Source organism: Capricornis sumatraensis, chromosome 7, assembly GCF_032405125.1.
Source record: "Capricornis sumatraensis isolate serow.1 chromosome 7, serow.2, whole genome shotgun sequence".
NCBI classification, from domain to species: Eukaryota; Metazoa; Chordata; class Mammalia; order Artiodactyla; family Bovidae; genus Capricornis; species Capricornis sumatraensis.
In genome coordinates this window covers 83,033,142-83,038,545 of record NC_091075.1, presented here as the reverse complement: position 1 = coordinate 83,038,545, position 5,404 = coordinate 83,033,142, and the positions used below count along the sequence as shown (strand labels likewise).

The 5,404-nt window shown below is 40.5% G+C and overlaps 1 non-coding gene across 1 annotated transcript; it reads right to left on the bottom strand.

Moving 5' to 3' along the window:
* Window positions 1-3,450: 3,450 nt before the first annotated feature.
* TRNAS-GGA (transfer RNA serine (anticodon GGA)) lies at window positions 3,451-3,522 on the bottom strand. Its single transcript has one exon. It is a non-coding gene; the product is annotated as a tRNA-Ser (tRNA).
* Between the last annotated feature and the right edge of the window lie 1,882 nt (window positions 3,523-5,404).

Sequence of the window (5,404 nt, the reverse complement as noted above, 5' to 3'; positions counted from 1 at the left end):
ATGCAGGTCAGAAAGCAACAGTTAGAACTGGACATTGAACAACAGACTGGTTCCAAATAGGAAAAGGAGTACGTCAAGGCTGTATATTGTCACCCTGCTTATTTAACTTTTATGCAGAGTACATCATGAGAAACGCTGGACTGGAAGAAACACAAGCTGGAATCAAGATTGGTGGGAGAAATATCAATAACCTCAGATATGCAGATGACACCACCCTTATGGCAGAAAGTGAAGAGGAGCTAAAAAGCCTCTTGATGAAAGTGAAAGAGGAGAGTGAAAAAGTTGACTGAAAGCTCAACATTCAGAAAACAAAGATCATGGCATCTGGTCCCATCACTTCATGGGAAATAGATGGGGAAACAGTGGAAACAGTGTCAGACTTTATTTTTTAGGGCTCCAAAATCACTGCAGATGGTGACTGCAGCCATGCAATTAAAAGACGTTTACTCCATGGAAGAAAAAGTTAAGACCAACCTAGATAGCATATTCAAAACAGAGACATTACTTTGCTGACTAAGGTCCGTCTAGTCAAGGCTATGGTTTTTCCTGTGGTCATGTATGGATGTGAGAGTTGGACTGTGAAGAAGGCTGAGTGCTGAAGAATTGATGCTTTTGAACTGTGGTGTTGGAGAAGCTCTTGATAGTCCCTTGGACTATAAGGAGATCCAACCAGTCCATTCTGAAGGAGATCAGCCCTGGGATTTCTTTGGAAGGAATGATGCTAAAGCTGAAACTCCAGTACTTTGGCCACCTCATGTGACGTGTTGACTCATTGAAAAGACTCTGATGTTGGGAAGGATTGGAGGCAGGAGGAGAAGGGGACAACAGAGGATGAAATGGCTGGATGGCATCACTGACTCGATGGATGGGAGTCTGAGTGAACTCTGGGAACTGGTGATGGACAGGGAGGCCTGGCATGCTGGGATTCATTGGGTCGCAAAGAGTCGAACACGACTGAGTGACTGAACTGAACTGAACTGAATGCTTAGCCAATGTTAATGACAGGGTTTTAATCTTTTGAACCTGTTACTTCCAGAGCAGTTCCCTCTTTGTTTATTTTGGCTTCCTCTTTTGCAAGTCTCTTCAGTGTCTAATTTCTGCCCTGACACAAGGGGGCAAAGGTGGTCACTTATTTAGGCTCACTTGTTCAGTTGTTTTGTGGGGAGGGAGGACAATGCAAACAAATATCACTGACGTGTGTGGGGAGTGCTCACAGAGTATAGACCACATTGGGTTTTCCCCAGTCACAACATGTGCTTTCCTGGTCGACACTTCTCAGGCTCCAGGGTGCTCTGCACGGGTACTGTCCAAAGCAGGTACTGCATTTCATGTATTTCCCCAGATCTAAACCACTCAAGTTCAGGTTCTTGGGTACTCCACAAAGGCATAGACTAGGTTGGGATTGTATTTTGTGCCCTTCCCAGGTCTGAGCAGATCAGGCGACCAGGTACTTGGTAAGTGCACTGTCCCAGGTGTGCTGTGTGTCTCCTCTGGGAGCTGATCTCAGGCGATGACCTTCCTGGCATATGTCAACCATCCAGGATCCCAGGAAGATGTGGTTCGCTACTGCGAGCCTGCTCAAATTTTGATGGAGGATGCCAGTTTCTGGGGCCAAGATTTCCCCTTACCTTCTGGCTTTGGCTGTCACATGTCTGCCTCTCTGCATCTCTATGCAGCTGGCTAGCTCTCCTTTGATATTCGCTCAGTCCTTTGTTCTGTGAACAGGCCAGGCCTTTCAAGGGAAAGGTCTTTTTTATTTTTTTATTTTTCCTCTCTCTCTGGCAATCCCACGGTTTGGGTTGCTACCTCACATTAGCTCCTTCAGATTGTCCTCAGGGCATTAGGGCCTGGTCCTTTACCCCAAGCACCGATGATGCAGCCCACTCCTCCTTGTCCAGCCCGTGCTCGCTGGTGGCAGACTTAAGCATCTGGGCTACTTCTCTGCTGGCAGTTGCTGTTAGGCACATATTCTGTGTTGTTTTTGTTTTTGTTTTTTTCCTCCCAGTTACCTTGCCCTCTGAGATTCCCAACTTCCCCCAGACCCGTCTTTGAGAGGGTTTCTTACTGTTTAGAAACTCTTCCTTCATGACTCCCTTCCCAGGACGGGTCTCCATCCCTCACTCTTTTGTCTCTCTTTTTGTCTTTTATATTTTGTCCTACCTCCTTTCAAAGAGAATGGACTGCCTTTCTGGGTACCTGGTGCCCTCTGCCAGCATACAGAAGTTGTTTAGTAGAAGTTGCTCAGCATTCAAATGATCTTTTGATGAATTTGTTGGGGAGAAAGTGGTCTCCCAGTCCTATTCCTCTGCCATCTTGGGACTGCCCCCAGACTCCACTTCTCAGAATAGATGGAAGACATATTTCCAATGATTTCCAACTAAGGATTGATTTAAATTTAATAATCATGAATGCCTTAAGAAATGTACTTAACTTTTGTAGGTGATAATGACCTGTAAAAAGCTGTCAACAGGGAAACAGTATGACTCCATTTGTGCTTAAAGCAAAATAAATGAAAGAAAGAATGAAGTGTATCATCTCATTTGTGATCTGAAGAATCATTTGGAGAAAGAGTAAGACAGAGATAGGAATGTTAAGAAATATAAACAAAATTGCAATGGAAAAATGGAACTATTTAGGGTTATGTCAGAGAGGTTGAAATGAATGATTTTAAGAATCATATTTTTCCTACTATTAGGAAATTTGATTAAAGATTGATTGAAGAGGGAAGGTCAATTCAGATTTGGCATGTTAAGAAACCTAAATTTTAAATCCTGTATTTTAGTTTAGGAAACTGAGAAAAAGAGAAGTTAAATCATTTTGTTTGTTTGTTTGTTTGCTTTTCCTGATAACATCTAACAAACAAAGCAAAAACTGGACTTAGGAAATCTGGCTTTAGCTTCTTAGATTGTAAATACTGTATTTTAGTGAATTTCAAACAGTGATATAATTTAATTCCCAAGGAATAAATAATTCTGTTTCAGTTATGCTAGCATGAGAAAACTGAACGGTCTACGCAAAGATATTCTGTTAGCCCTTAAAAAAACACTTAAGAACAGCTAAGATTTCCAATTTGATGTCAAATACATCAAAATAAATGTTACATGTATATGTATGTGACAGAGAGAAAGAATGGCTAAACATACTAAGAAAAAGCAATTGTCATGAAATAGGTAGACAATAAAGATCAAATGAAAGAAGAGAATGACCAAAATTAAAATGAAAATTAGAAGAATAAAAAAGAACAAAAACCATTGCACAAGTTGACAGGACAGAAATTCAATAAAGATGGTATCAAACTTGTTGAACAAAAGTGTTTTCAAGAAGTGAAGTAGCTGAGTCATGTTCAACTCTTTGTGACCCCATGGACTGTAGCCTACCAGGCTCTTCCCTCGATGGGATTCTCCAGGCAAGAGTACTGGAGTGGGTTGCCATTTCCTTCTCCAAGGGATCTTCCCAACCCAGGGATCGAACCCGGGTCTTCTGCATTCCAGGCAGACGCTTTAACCTCTGAGCTACCAGGGAAGCTGGTTTTGAAAAAAGTGAAAGTGAAAAGTGAAGTCGCTCAGTTGTGTCCGACTCTTTGCGACCCGTGGTCTGTAGCCCACCAAGCTCCTCCATCCATGGGATTCTCCAGGCAAGAATACTGGAGTGGGTTTCCATTTCCTTCTCCAAGAAAGATAACATTAAATCTGGAAATAAAAAAGGACTTTGATAACATCAGTGAATAGAGATTCAGCAAATTCAAGGATGTATGCAGTAGGCAGGATTCTAATATGCTCCCCAACTTAATGACTCTTATTGTCAGGTTATATTATACAATAGAGATAATTTTTTTAAAATAGAGATTATCTGATTGGCCCTAACCTAATCCTCTGAACCCTTTCAAAAGAAGATTGTTTTCTCCAATTGGTTGCAGAAGGAAAGTCAAAAATGTTTCAAAACACAAAAAGGATTTAGTTGTCTGTTATGTTGTTATTGGTTTTGAAGATGGAGAGTATGCTAGTCACTTCTAAGAAATGAGATTAGACCCTGGTTTATGGAGGCTTTAGTCCTGTAGCCATGAAAAACTATCCTTCCAATGATATGAATAGGCTGGAATGAGACCCTTCCTTAGTCAAACATGGAGATGAGAACACAACTGGCTAACACCTTGATTTCAGCCATGTTAAGATCCTGAGCAGAGAACACAACATAATTGTGACCAAATAAGTGGGTGTTTTTAAAGCTACTAAATTTGTAGTAATTTGTTATAGAACAATAAAAAAGCAAATACAATTTGGAAACTAGAATACATTGGAAAAGAAGTAACACAAAGCTTAGAGAAATATAGTCATGGTTCTATTCTCATGTGTCTGTGTATGTGTGTGTTCAGTCATTCAGTCATGTCTGACTCCTTGAGACCCTGTGGGCTGTAGCCCATATGCATGCATGCATGCTAAGTTGCTTCCTGTGTGTGCTAAATCACTTCAGTCTTGTCCGACTTTGTGCAACCCCATGGACTGTAACCTGCCAGGATCCTTTGTCCATGGGATTCTCTAGGCAAGAATATTGGAGTGGATCACCATGTTCTTCTCCAGGGGATCTTCCCAACTCAGGGAACAAACTCATATCTCTCACATCTTCTAATTTTGGCAGGAGGTTCATTACCACTAGTGCCACCTGGGAAGCCCATAACCCATATACCTGACTCTGAAATATTTTAGTTTCCTGAGGTAAGCTTGAACCTCTATAAATTTCCATCTTAAAACTGTTTTTATTGTGTCCCAAAGAAAAATCTAAAATAAACAATCTAACCATTCACATAAAGTAACTAGAGAAAGAACAAACAAAACATAAAGTTATTAGAAAGAAAGAAATCATAATGATCACAAAAGAAATAAATGAGATTAAAAAAATTAGAAAAGATCAGTGAAACTGAAAGCTGGTTAGATTAAAAGATAAGCAAAATCGATAAATTGTTAATCAGGCTCATTAAAAATAATAGGAGGGACTCAAATCAATAAAATCAGAAATCAAAGAGGAGAAACTACAACTGGCACCATAGATACACAATCAACGTGCTACTATGAAAACCTATATGACAATAAAATGGACAACCTAGAAGTAGGAAAATTCTTAGAGGTACAATCTCCCAAAACTGAACCAGGAAGAAACAAAAAATGTGGACACACCAATTACCAGTAATGAAATTAAATCAGTAATAAAAATCTCCCAACAAAGAGAACTCTAGACCAGATGGTTTCACAGGTGAATTCTACCAAACCAAACACTTACAGAGCTGTTAACAGCTATCCTTCTTCAGTTCAGTTCAGTTCAGTTGCTCAGTTGTGTCTGACTCTTTGCGACCCCATGAACTGCAGCCTACCAGGCCTTCCTGTTCATCACCAACTCCTGGAGTCCACCC